The following is a 14,952-nucleotide window of genomic DNA, read 5'->3' on the forward strand; positions in this document are numbered from 1 at the left end:
TTTAAAAAATTTAATTATTATAGTTTGGTCACATATGAAAACAAAGATAATTTCCTTGGGTTAAGAGAAAAGTAAATACCCTGATATAGTTTAACATATTCTTCTAACTAAAAGGATGTAATGCAGCATATTTTGGAGTATTTAACAAATAATATGTCTCTAGCAGCCTGAAGCTGGTGTTTCTGAGCATTCCACCCTGTCTTTCCCCAGTGCTGAATCCAAGTATATTAAATTTTCAAGAAAGGAGTTTGTGTATGCATAGAGTACCACAACATCTGTGCTTCTCGCCCGAAGTGCCACCTCATTAACCACCTAGTTCTGGGAGTTGATGTGACTCTGCATTGGTGACACCCTGCAGAGCACAGAAAACAAGGATGGATGCACCCACTTCCAGGACTGTCCTTGGGATGTCAAGGTGTAGTCTGAAGGTGAGTGAAGATATTCGCCAGAGTTCTAAGAGATAAACATCATTCTCAGCCTCTCTCTGAGGACTGAAGGAACTGAAAGACGTAACTGACTCCCCAACTTCTTTGGCTACATACACATGTTCTCTACCATGCTGTTTTGTGATGCTAGCCAGATGAGGTAATCCTAATCTGCCGCAGCCGCCAAAACCAGGCAGTACTTTGGACACTTGTAGGTGGGCACCTCACATTCTGTTGGCATGGATTGGTGAGATCTTTCTCTTACACAAAGCAAGTCTGAGAAAATAAAGAGGGGCAGTTGACCTGTTAAATGCAGAAAGCATCTCCAAGAGTCAAATTGAGGAAGCAAATTGGTGACCTAGTGAAATGCAGATGTGTGATGCTCCCAGTAAGTAATTCAAAGTAATGAGCATAAGGATGCTCACTTAAGTCAGGAAAGCAGTGCAACAGTAAAATTTCCAATATGTGAAGGATATTTTTAAAGTGACAAACACAAATTGTAGGCTAATACTATATCTAAACTGAAAACTTTAGAATAATTAATGCATAAATAACCATAATGAATTTTCCAGAAAAAAAGAGATTAGTAGAAGACATAAAGAATTAATGGCAGAAATTACCCAAGCCCGGAGAAAGAAGTACACATCAATCCCCAGGTGAGCTAAAAGAAACTAAATAAAATGAGTCCAAAGAGACCTGCATGGGACAAATTTTAGCTTGTCAGAAATTAAAATCAACAATTTGGAAAGCAGCGAGAGTAAGGAAATGTTATATACAATACAATCTCCCTAAGACTATTAGTGGATTTTTTTACAGAAACAGGCCACGCGGGGATAGGATGATGTATTCAGAGAGAGGGGAAAAAAATCTTCTAATCAATAGCACTATACCCAAAATTTCATTTTTTGAAAATTCCTGGAAGATAAACACTTCATCAAACAAAAGTTAAAGGTATCACTACTAAGCCTGCTTTACAAGAAATAACTAAAAATCGAGTTATACAATGAGACTCGTACCAAACACAAAAAAGAAAGAAAAAAGATAACTAAAAAAGTTTTTCAATTTGAGAGAATACATTAGTAATGTGAAAATATATGAATGTATAAAATTGATTGGTGGAGTGAGATGAACGACCGAGGCTACGGGATCCTGAATAGACCCAGAGCGCAGGCCTGGCGAGTGAGTGAGACGACCTGGGTCCTCCGGATCCTGAACAGACCCAGAGCGCAGGCCCAGCGAGTGAGTGAGACTACCGGAGGCCTATGGGATCCTGAACAGACCCGGAAATCAGGCCCAGGGTGGGTGAGTGAGACAACCAAGGGCCGCAGGATCCTGAATACACCCAGAGCTTAGGCCCAGGGAGTGAGTGAGACAACCCGGGGCCCGCTGGATCCTCATTCGACCCAGGCTGCAGGCCCAGCATGGAACCATTCAGCAGAACTCTCTGCAAAGAGGCTAGAGGCAAGACCCACCCAGCTGATTCAGGAGCAGAACATCTTGCCAGAGTGACACAAAGGGTTCAACTCTAATGGCTGCAGCAGAAAGAAGTGGAGCACAGCAGCCAGATCCAAGCAACACCCACCTGGAGGAATCAGAACTTCGTAGATTTGGACCTGGTGCTAAGGTAATAACTCTAAGCTCTACACCAAAGGTCAGAAAACAGTGGTATACAAAATGACAAAGAGAAGGAAAAAATGCAGTCTCAGGCCTTGAGTCCACCCAGTACAAATGCAGAAGACACTAGCATTGAGGAAACTGGAAATCACACACCAGATATCTCTGAAATAATAGCGTTGACAGTAAAGAAAAAACTGCAGAAAGGTATAGAAGAAATCAGGTCAGAAATAATTTCGGAACTAAAAAATGTAGTGATAACTATAATCAAAGAAGTACTAAGTGCTTCTAAAGAATACACTGATAAAAAAAATAGAAGAGAATATAAAAATGATGGAACCCCTGAATAAACAATTTAGGAAAGAAATAGAATCTATGAGACAGGTTCAAAGTGATATACAGGAAATTAAAACCTCAGTCGCAAGCTGGCAAAACCATTTGCGTGAAAGTGAAAATAGACTTTCTGACCTGAAAGACACCATTGCAGCTAGTGAAAAAGTAAGAAAAGATCTCTTTAAAACAACTAGGATGCAGGAAAAAAAATAATACAATACCTGCAAGATGATGCAAAGATGAACAATGTGAGGCTAATAGGCATCAATGAGAAGGAAGGAGTTACTACAAATGATACAAAAAGAATATGGGCAAAAGTAATAGCAGAAAACTTCCCAAATATGGGGCAACAATCTGACATTCCTGTAACTGAAGCATATAGAACTCCAAATAATATCAATCCAATGGAAACCACACCCAGACATAATAATCAAGATTTCAGAAATTCAGCATAGGAACAGTATACTAAAAGCCGCTAAAGTAAAGAAACAGATCACATTTAAAGGAAAACCCATCAGAATAAAGCAGATTTTTCTTCACAAACCATCAAGTCAAGAAGAGCATGGAGCAAAGTACTTCAGGTCTTACAAGAAAACAAATTCCAACCCAGATTGATCTATCCTGCAAAACTATCTTTGAAATATAATGGAGGGGCTGGTGAGATGGCTCAGTGGTCTAAAGCTCCTACTTAGAACAAGCATAGCAAAGCACAGGGACTGTGGTTCAATCCCCCAGCACCACATGCCAGCCAGCCCTGCCCCCTGGTGGGCTGAGCTGGCCACACACACACACACACACACACACACACACACAAAAATAAAATAATTAAAAAATATATATATATAATGGAGAAGTGAAATATTTCCATGACAAAGAACAACTAAAGCATTTCATGATGACAAAGCCAACCCTACACAGACTACTAAATGATGTTCTAGAGAGGGAGCAAATTGATCACAGCCCCATGAATGAGAATGGAAAGAACTTGCCAAATAGGGCAAACAATTAAACAGAAGAGAATAAGAGGTATACAGTAGTAGTCTTTCAGTTATTCTTTTGTTTTCAGTAGCAGAATATTTTCATCAGCACACTCTACAAATGGACTTCTCTTCCACCCTATGGGTCATGATTCCACTTGAGTTTACAGGGTGGATTTCAAAGAAATAGCGGTAGCTCAGTTCCACAAGTGATGCCTAGCCACCAGTAACTGTCACGGTCATTATGCATGTCCACAACACACTAGAACTTTGTGTGATATCCTATCCTCAAACGGTTACAAGTGCTGGTCATTTTCTTGCCATTCCAATATTCTATGTTTTATTCTTAGTACTTCTTTGCTATCATGAAAACTTTTTCTTAGTTCAATTGTTTGAAACATTTAATTTTCTGAATATTGCTTAATCTTAATTTTTGTTCTAAAATCTATACTGTGTCTTTGACTTAAAATTTATTTAAAAGACATTGTATGATATCTTCTCCTAGTATTAGAAACTTTAAAAAGTATATTTCCATTTTCTGTTGACTTTAAAAAAAAAAAAAGCCAGAGGTTTGTACCTATGTTGTTTATTATTTCTTGCCTATATCTTGTAATATGAGAAACTACTTTGGAAGTAACAATACAAAATGTACTAACCATTGTTACTCTCCTAAGATCTTGTTTTGAGATTTTTGGACCATTGTTTTTATTTCTTTTATTTTAAAATAAAAATAATGTCAAAAAAACATCTATGCAAAAAAAATAAAATAAAATAAAATTGATTAGTAAGTGTAAGTACATTGTAAATTTAAAACGTTTTTAAATGTGTTTGGTACAGGGTCTCACTATGCAGCTTGGACTTATAGTAATCCTCCTGTTTTCAGCCTCCCCAGCGCTGGGATTGCAGGCATGTGCCACCGCACCTGGGTTCAGTGGCTGGCTCAGTGTGCCTTGGGGTGGGACCAGCACAGCCTTTGGTGCTAGGGATTGAACCCTGGTCCCTGTACTTGCCTTATGCTCTTAGTCTGCTGAGCTATCTTGCCAGCCCTCAAAACTTTTCTTTTGAGACAGGGTCTTGCTATATGATTTATGCTGGCCTTGAACTCACGGCAGTCCTCCTACCTCAGCCTCTAGAGCACTGGGATGACAAGCATGTGCCCCAATGCCCACAAGGACTCTTAATACTGTAATAGCAGAGGATAAATAACTTTCCTTTCTGCTTTAAAGATTAAGAAGCAAAATTGTGAAAACAGTAGCTAAACTGATTAGGTAAAGAATACAAACTTAAAGAGAATGTAACTAACATCAAAAGCATGAAACAGGGTAAAAGAAATAAAAGCTTCTTGCACAATGAAATGCAGGTTTATTATCATCTTAATACATCCAGGTATTACGTGTTTTATGTAAGCCCTAGGATAACCACAATCAAAACCCTAAGTTAGATATACCATAGATAGATGCTGATTCAAAGAATACTACTACAACAAATCATCAGCCCACAAAGGAAGAAGAGCAAAGGAGAAAAATGATCAATGAGCCAGAGACAATTAACAAAATGACACTAGGTGTCCTTACCTGGATGTAGCTGCTTTGAACGTAGATTGATTATATTCTCAAGTCAAAAGGCATAGAGTGACTAAAAGGATATCCAAGTACGTGTTGCATATCAGAGGTAAAAAGATACTCTTCCAAAAAGGAAAATTAAAACAAACAGATACAGCTACACTGATATTAAACTAGACATTAGGCCAGAACTGTAGAGACAAGGTCATTATAGGTAAAGGGATCATCAGTTCAAGAACATGTGATAAACATACTTGCACTCAAAATAAGATGAGCTAAATTTATAAAATATTAAAAGATCTGAGACTACAAGGACTTAGGGTTTTCAGTACCTCACTTCAATAATAAATCAGTCATCTAGTCAGCACAGAAATATTGGTCTTGAATTGTGGTTTAGAGCAAATCCCCTAACATGTATACAGAAAGTGACATCAAACAGTGGCAGATTACAGTCTTCTCAAGTTCCCATGAAGCATTCTCTATTATTGATAATCTTAATCCACAATATTTTAATAAAGCAATTTAACACATTTAAGATTTTAATCAAGTATTTTTACCAACTACACTGAAACAAACCTAGCAGTCAGTGACAAAAGGAATCAAGAAAAATTCACAAATATTTGGAAATTAAACAACTATTGAGTCAAGGAAAAAACAGGCAGATTTCTTGAGAAAAGAAAAAGTATACTAAGAAGTTTGGGATGTAACAAGTGCTATTCTAAGAGAAAAGTTTGTAGCAGTAAATGCATAGCAGAAAAATTTTTACCTAAGATTTTTCAGTAACTTAAAAAAAAATGAGAAACTAAGGTCAAAATGTAGCTAAAGGTGGAAATAAATTGGCAAAACATTAGTTTTGGGTTTTTTTAAGCTAAACAAAATTGACAAATTATGCCTAGACCAAGATAAAAGCAAACAACGAAAGAGAAAACATTCAAGTCCGTTGAATAGAAGTGCAAAGGTTCATAAGAGATAACTGTAAACAATTATATGTCAACAATGTATTCATCTAGAAGAAATGGATAAAAGAGTAGAAGCACATATCCTGTTAATATTGACTCATAAAGGAATCAGAAATATTGAAAAGCTGATAACAGAAAAAGAGATTGAAATGTGTATTTTAAAAGTCTCTCATTAAAAAAAGGCCTGATGAGCTCACTTCTGAACTCTACAAAGCATTTAAAGGAGCTCATACCCGACCTCATTCTTCCCAGAAGTAAAAAAAAGAAATGTTTCCAAACTGATTTTAGAAGCCCAGCATTACTAAAATGTCAAAGCTAAGCAAAGACACTACAAGAAAAGAAAACTAAATGTCCCCAAATCAATGATAAATGATGCAAAAAAATCTTCAACAAAATACTAGGACATCGATAGGCAAATCAGTAAATACAAGTAACCATATTAACAATAAAGGAAATCATTTGATCATCTCAAAAAATGTTCAAAAACCATTGCACAAAATTCCACATCCCATCTTCATTCACCACATTAGAGAAGGAATATTCTTTGAACTAATAAGGCCAGAAATTAAAACTTTACAGTTGTGAATACACTTACGGTGAAAATTCAAAGTTTTTGTTCTAAAATTATAAATGAGATGATGCCTATCTTTGTCTCTGATACTCAACATAGTCTTAAAAGTGTTAGAGAAATTAGGTGAGAAAAATAAGAACTATCCAAATAGGAAAGAAGTTGTGTATTATCTAATAACATAATATTGTATGTATAAAACCCTAAAGATGTCACTAAAACTCTGATAGAAAACATACTAAAGAAATCACTGTAGAACCAGGATTAAAAAATCAGCATTTCTACAGACAAGGAACTGAAAATGAAGTTAATAATCCCATTTACAACCATTTACAATAGTATTCAAAAATAAAATATTTAGTAAATTAATCAAGAAAATAGCATTTATAGCCTGAAAAATATTAAATAATGAAGAAAATGGAGATAAGATAAACAGATATCTTGTAATGGGCTCGGGAGATAGTTCAGCGAGGTAAGCGCCTGCCTAGCAAGCACAATGACCCAGGTTTGATCTCTGATACCCTAAAAACTCTAGGCATGCTGTGCCGCCTAGACACCAGGCGTGGTAGCACATACCTATAGTCCCAGTGCTGGGGAGGCTGAGACAGGAGGATCACTGTGAGTCTGAGCTGTATAGCGAGACCCTGTAATAACAAATAATAAATATTTTTTAAATATCTTGTGATAGACTAGACAAATTAATATTAAAATGTCCATACTACCTAAAGGTGCTATCTCTATTAAAATTCTAATATTTTTCACACATAGGATCTTATAAAAAATATCTGAATACATATAGATGAGATATATAGATACCTGTGTATGGAGCCACAGAAGATCCTTTGTGCCTTAAGCAAAAGGAACAAAGCTAAAGATAATCACATTACCTAACTTCAAAATATATTGTAAAGCTATAATCTAAACAACAGGATACTGGCATAAAGACAAACATAGCAACTATAGAAAAGGACAGTGGCCAAGAATATGCCCATACTATGATCAGTTGACTTTCAGTAAATCTGCCAAGAATCCACAGTAGGGAAAAAGCAGTCTCTTTATTAAATGGCGCTAAGAAAACAGGCAGTCTACATGTGAATGAGTAAAACCAGGACCTTGCTCTAGCCCCATTCACGAATAAGACTTGATAGGGAAAATTGTCAAACAAGTAGAAGAAAACAGGAGGAAGCTCCATGGCATAGGCCTGGACACTGGGTGCTGGATAGGATTCCAAAAGCACAAACCACAAAAGCAAAAGTAGACAAATCAAACACATCAACATTAAAAGCTTCCACAAAGCAAGCAGCAGAGTTCAGAAACAACACAGTTTGGGGAAAAAATGATTATAAATCTTACATCAGAAAAAAGGTGGTTGTACAAAATATGTAAGTTACTCGTTCCAAAACTAGAAAATAAACAAGCCTATTAAAAATAAGCAAAGCATCTGAAGCAAAATTTCTGAAAAAAACACAGAAGGGCAAAAGTTATATAAAAAAGTATCAGTAATTCAGGAAAATGCCAAAAAAATCACAATGAGCTATCACTTCATACCTATTAGACTCATTGTTAATAAAGTAAGAGCCAGCATGTAGAGAAAGAAATCCTTGTATACATTTTGCTGGGAATGTGAGCACACTGACTTATAAAAAACAATATGGTAGTGACACAGGGAACAAATCATGTCAGGCAGATGACCTCCAAATGATAATAGGGGAAAAATGAAACTCCTTTCATGAAAGGTACCTAGGATGAGTTCATGTTCTCTAAAACTGAAGAATGAATTTTAGGAACAAATGGAGGTTATGAGCAGAATATATTAGGGGAAAGAAAGCTCCTGGCCAAGACAGAGACAGGAGGGGGACCCTGAGTGGGTGGTCCCTGGGAAGCTTTCTTGTCCAAGGACTTTTATAGAGGAAAAAACCATGCGGTGAGAAACTCGTTTAGGTGGACATGAGGTGAGAATGCTATGGTCAACCAATGAGATTACAAGCACCATTGCTTAGGTAAAATGGATTTAATCCAGTACCAAATGGGGAAGTGAGCCAAGTAACAAGCAGGCATGAATATGGGACAGGGCCTCTTCCTGTTGGACCTTGGGTTAGTGACTCAATTGGGCTCTTAAGATAATTGAAATTGATACCTATTTAGAATATGAATCCCTGATGTCCATCCCTAGGGAAGTATAGCTGTGTTTCCTCTTGTCTTGAGGTGTGGCCCATAAGGGAGTGTGTCTCTTCTAAATTGTAAAGTAATCTTGTCTTCCATCTTGTCTCCTTGAGGGCCTGGCCCTATCTGACTGCCTATAATATTTCTCTCTACTTCAGCTGCCTACAATAGTAGGGTTTCAGAAACCTAAAAGTAGTATTACATTTGATCTAGAAATCCCATTTCTGGGTATATATCCAAAGAAATTGACATAAATATGTTGAGAAAAGTGCCTGCACTCTTATGCATAGTAGCACCAGTCACAGCAGCCAGGAAAATGGGAAGAGCTCATGTGCTCATCAGTGGATAAAATTGTCACACACACACGGAATACTATTCCAAGCTTAAAAACATCATTTGCCACAACATGAATAAATTGAGAAAGTATTGTGCTAACCACAATGAGTTGTGCACAGAAACACAAATACATAAATTTCCACATGCTGGAGTCATAGTAGCAGAGAGTAGAATGGGGCTTGCCAGAAACTGAACAGCAGTGTTCTTATGGTATAGATCTAAAACGCCTCCCCCCAAAGTCTCAGGCACTCAGAAGTGGAGCTTTTGAAAGGAAACTAGGTCGTGGGGACACTATTCACCGGTGGGTTCATCCATGAATGAGTCTGAGGCTGAACAAATGAGTTGCTAGGACGTGGGACCTGGTGGGAAGTAGGTCATTGGCGCAGGGACCGGGAAAGTGTACTCTTGCCCAGGATTCTACTATTTCTCTTTGCTTTCTGGCCACCCTGCATTCAGCAGCCTCCTGGCTTGGAACCAGTCAGCCCTGCACCAAACCCTCTAAAACTATGAGCCAAACTAAACCTCTGCTTGAGGATGTGGTTGTCCAGTGTTGTGTCCAGCAACAGAAAAGCAGACTTACACAGGCAGAGACGATGAATGGGAAGAGAAGTGATGGACAGTGGTTAAAAGCTCCAGTTAGGAGCAATAAGTTCCTGTTAGCTATTACACAGTTCAGTGACTAGAGCTAATTAGAATGCATTATAGATTTCAAAAATTTGCTGAAAAACCAAATTTTAAATATTCTCACCAGGAAGAATGATGTTTCTCTTTTTCTTATGGTTTTCATATATTTTTGTTCTGGTTTTATATTTTAATTCATCCATTCCACCCCACTGCATTTCAAGATTTAGACCACTGAAATTCACTATATATTTTAGATAAATATATAGCTTGTGTAGCTGTTTTCATTGTGTCCTATAGTTTTAATATAGCTAAAATTAAGCTAGCAATTTTCCCAGAAAAATATTTTAGCAACTATATTTTATACAATGTTTTTGACATGGTTTCAAAAGTAATTCTTAACAGAAAGTTACTTTTATAATCAGCATCATACTAATTACAGAAAAAAGAAGGGATCAATGCACTAGTTCAATGATGGATTAAAGCAAATTCTTGACAATGAAACTAGATATGGAACACAAAATGGAATGAAAATCCAGAATAGGTGATGCTTTGGTCTGTGCGAAGTCTTTAAATAAATTAGATAGTTATCATTGATATTTCCTGCAGTGTTTGTGTCAGCCTTGTAAAAACTAGAATATACATTTGGATGATTCTATGATACCTATGAAAATCTTTCATAGGATCTTGAAACTGATACCAGTTACTGTTGTATATTTTCTCACTTCAACTAGTTTCTTCCTTTTACTGTGATAGGTCTTCCCCAAAATTAAAATTTTATGCTTTCACCTCCTATGAGCTGATTTATATATTGGATCTTAGGACACAACAAAAAAATCAATCTGACTATACTATATTTATTGTTAGACTCCTCATTCCTCTTGAGAACCTCATTCCCAGAGTTAATAATAACAACACAGTTCACACAAGAGATAACAGTAATATACTGAGTACTTTAAAAGGCTAGCAAAAAGTGTTTTGGAATTTATCATCCTAAAGAAATGATAAAGGCTGGTGAGATAGCTCAGCGGACTAAGTGCCTGCTTATGGTTCCATCCCCAGCACCACATGCCACACTGGCCCTACTGCTGAGCCTCCCACTGAGACAAGGTGTGATGGCACACGCCTGTAATCCCAGCACGAGGGAGGCTGAAAATAGGATCACTATGAGCCAATCTACGCAGTGAAACAATGCAGACCCTGTACTAAACATACATTAAAAAAAAAAAAAGACATGCTTAGAGTTTTTTTAAAAACATTAACTGCTCCTTTCAAAAGACCAACAGAAATTGACAATACAATTATCCAAACTATTTCCATATATTAACTAAATGTATCTTTTTTTTTCTTCTTTCATTTGTCCTTCTCCTCATCCCAGTTTTTCCTTCTCATTGAACAGTTTCTTTCCCTTCACAGTATCTGTTGTACCCTTTAAGGTAGGGAGATAGCTCAGCAGCTTAAGCGCCTGCCTGGCAAGCACAAGGTCCTAAGTTCAACCCCTGATACCAAAAAAAAAAAAGAGAACTTTAATGTTGTACCCTTCAGATTTTCATTACTCCTTCAGGTTCTCACACTAGTGAGATACAGTGTTTCCACATGTGGATCTGATTTATCTCACCAGTATAGTCTTTGAATTTCTTTTCTTCCTCTTTTGAATTCCTTATAATCTTTGATATTATATTGTTTTGCTTTTCTTTAAACAAAACTTACACGTTTCTGTCTGGTAATCTGAATAACTAATTTGAAGATAGCATCATATAATGCAGCATCCATCATTCAATTGATATTCTAGTGAAATCTTGTATGGTTTCTAATGCTGGTTTTTTTTTTTTTCCTATCATTATTTTGTATTCTTTAAAAATAATAAAATAATTTTAAAAGACATGTTTAGACCCTGGTTGGTAACCTAAATTAATTTTTACATGGGAATATAAGCATTCTTTTATTCTTGTGGGAGAAGTAAGTACTTAACCGGTATATTTTAAAGTCAGTTAAAAGAAAATAGAGAACTAAAGGAAATAAGGTCTTTATTCCAAACTGCCTACCTGGGAACCAATAGAACATCTATGATGAGTGCCACCAAGTGAACGTTTTTCTCTCAGAAGGCTACTATTTAATCAGTCTCTTATTTCAAACAGTGCCCAGAATGCTGCAGGATCTCAGGAAACAGGACCTATTGACAGTGAGGATGTCGCTGAGATAGAGTAGCATCCTCTTCACTCTAGAGTAAATAGGTAAGTTGGAAAGCCTTCTCCTAGTAATGAGGGCGAGGGGCCAGAGCAAAGTGATTATTAGTGCTTCAACCGTCGTCAGCCATTTGGGAATACAAGAGAGAGTCTCACTGGTGGGTATTAGATTATTAGGAAAATTAAGCAGATGGCTTTGGCAAACTATGCCTCCTCTTCTCTGCCAGGAAATTCTACTCAGGTTTATCTTCACATATGCTCTTTTTAAAGCCCTGCCGTTTTGAGGAAACAACTGCTGTGATCATTACAAACAGTGAAGAGATCACATCATCCAGGTTTTCCCAGAGTGTTAGGCAAAACCATTTTGGTTTTTTGGATCACTTCTAATCTGCCACGGTGGGTTCTCCTGGGGTTGTTTGTGCCTCTGGCTCAGAGGAAGAAGTGACTGCTTCATACTGGCTGTTTTAGTGTCCAGCTACTGTAAAATGGAGCTGGTATCCAACGTCACCACACAAGCAAGGGCAACCCTGCCTCATGTGTCTGCACAAGGAAATAATAGAAAACAGCATTTTCAAGAGTAGTGTTTTGTGTTGTCTAAAGCCCGTCCCTGTTGGTAACATTGTTTGTCTTTTAATTGTAGGTTCATTTGATTTATCAGCCAGTCTTGAGACACCTCACAAGTTTTACAGAAGATCTCATACAGATGTCTAATTAAGGCTATTAACAGAAGCCATGAAATTTTGCAACTTGAAAGAATGATGAACATTTAAGTCCTGACAAAAATAAACAAAATGAAAAATTCCTGGTGACTGTATGTCTCTTATTTGCATATGAACACATATATTTGAAGTACAATTAATTTTAAATCTATTACAATAAGCAAAAAAATGTAATTTTTTCAAAGAAGATATTCTGAATACTTGCCATAAAGTCAGCTCTATGAAATGTATTCGGGCTACAATAAAGAACAAGACAGATCACAGTCCCTGCTTCCAACAACTTTTGAAATGACAAGAAAGAGTGATACATAGATCACAATGAAAAAACGTTCTCTGTGAGTACATGAAGTCTCCCAACCACAAGAAAGGCAGAGATACTGGCAAAGCGCCTTGTGATACTTAAAGAATCATCACTTTACAAAGCACAAGGTAACATAACTGGCAGAAAGCTGACTTTCAGAGGAGTTAAGGTAGAGCTCAGGGTATAAAATTAGTTCTGTATGGCTGAGATGCCATCGGTAAAAAGAGAAGGGGGCCACTTCACCACAGGTCCTGAAAGCCTTCTAAGAAGTGATACTGAGCCCCTCATCAAGCCAGGGTTTTAAGGAAGGAGTGGCTAATACCATTTGCATTTTTAAAACAGCACTGCCCACCATGTTGAAATACATTGCATAGGTGTGGGCCTAGAAAAAGTTAAATATTCAAGGTCAAAAAGTGAGAATAAACTAAAACCAAGGAAATGGATATAGGGATGGAAAAAGGTTTTTTTTAAAGGAGAAATTCACATTTCTCCAAATATTTTATAAAATTTACCAGCTAAATCACTTGTCAATGTGCCTGCTGTTCTTTGCCTGTTCTACCAGTATTATTATAATATAATAACAGAACAGCAAAAAAGCAAACATGGTGTTCAACCTGGGTAACCAGACCCTTCTCTGCTCATTAAGTGTAGTGACACATGTGAACGCACACATACATACACAGTCATTTTGCCTTTAAAATGTTTATATAATGGCTAAGCATATTGATGCTTCAATTTATGCACAAAAAGAATAGTAGAAATTACCCTTTGAGTTGTTCTTTCCTCATACTGTAGGATTTGGGCTGGGCATGGGGTTCCAGTACAGAGGACTGAACCCAGGGCCTTCCAAGCAGGCTGCATCTCCCACCCTTTTAATTTTTGAGACAGGTCCTCACTCATTAATTGTTCCAGGCCAGCATCAAACTTGTCCTCCTATCTCGGCTTCCAGGACAATATGCTGGTATGCTCACAAATCTACCTGTGCTGCTGACATTTATACTAGCTGTCAAGGTGGCGATCATTTTGGCAAGGCCAGGGAGGACACTCTTCTGAGTAATATCTGTTCCACTATTAGTCAGTTCTGTTAGAGTTCCTCACCTATCAGGCCTAGTTTTCTAATACAGTTTGAAATATTATTAATAGTGAAATACAAAACCATTTTGTTTCTTGTACAGAAAAAAAATTGAAAGTAAAAAAAAGTTGAAAGTGTATTTAAGCTCTGCCTAACACCTTTTTAAAGATTTACTATCTTTTCATAAGGCCAGGAGTTTCCTATTTAAAAGGTCTTTTTATGTTCGTGACAGGACAGAGCCCTGCCTTACCACCCCCTCTCTGAAGCTTTCCTTGGTTCATTCCCATCCATTCTGTGGCCAACCTTTATCCTCACCTCTTCCCCGGTGTGAAAACTCACTTATTAAGGGAGAAAATAAACACTCATCTGTGTTTCGAAGATAAAAGAGTACAGATGTGCAAAAGAGTAAGGAGGTTCATGGGTTCAATGTCTATTTCCCAGACTGAATTTATGGTTCAGGAAACAAGTAAATTCCTATTACACTGCCTATTTGTAAGGGAGTGACCACCCATTACTATCTGTTGAACACTCTATATACACACTAAGTAGGGTTTTAAAACTTTACAGTGAGGTGGAAGTAATCTGATCTCACGTTTCCATGTAAGAAACAGGTAACAGAAAACTAAAGGAAAAAAAAAAAACGTGCGTAACTTGTGCTCTGCAGACGAAGTGGTCTGATGTTGCATTGCGCTGGGGACACTGAACATTATGCTACAGGAGGTTGCTGACAAAAATCTGCTCAGAATATTAATGTGATTTGGCCTTAACCACTCTCTTTTGGTCATCATTTCTTCTTACCCATCCCACTTAAGTAGCACTTTACCATATAAAATTGATGCCTCTTTTCAAATACAAAGATAAGCCTAACATTTGTTAGACTAAAACTGATCAAATACAATAAGTGTATTACCACTTCCCCACAATGAATGAACGTATTATGCATTCTGAAGGTACATTTACAAAAAGTTTTATAAAAAGCCCAACATTTGAATTCACTGGAACATACTGTCAAGAACTGTAAATGGTTTGAAATTTTTATCCTGCATAGAAGCTAACAAATTAGGATGCCAGTTTCATGCATGAAGGTAGACCATATCAGATTACTCAGCAGAGATT

At 37.1% G+C, this 14,952-nt stretch overlaps 1 long non-coding RNA gene across 2 annotated transcripts in view; it reads left to right on the top strand.

Moving 5' to 3' along the window:
- The window catches only part of LOC111817204, a 20,903-nt gene extending 8,387 nt beyond the window's left edge, over positions 1–12,516 (top strand). Inside the window, exons 2-5 of one of the 2 annotated variants that reach the window (XR_002821454.1) lie at positions 211–428; positions 998–1,081; positions 11,697–11,792; positions 12,385–12,516. This is a non-coding gene — a long non-coding RNA (uncharacterized LOC111817204). The remainder of the gene's footprint in view (positions 1–210; positions 429–997; positions 1,082–11,696; positions 11,793–12,384) is intronic. The other variant, XR_002821455.1, reaches the window with a different exon arrangement.
- The last annotated feature ends 2,436 nt before the right edge of the window (positions 12,517–14,952 follow it).

This window comes from Octodon degus, unplaced genomic scaffold (genome assembly GCF_000260255.1).
Source record: "Octodon degus isolate 3935 unplaced genomic scaffold, OctDeg1.0 scaffold00051, whole genome shotgun sequence".
In the NCBI taxonomy this organism is placed as follows: domain Eukaryota; kingdom Metazoa; phylum Chordata; class Mammalia; order Rodentia; family Octodontidae; genus Octodon; species Octodon degus.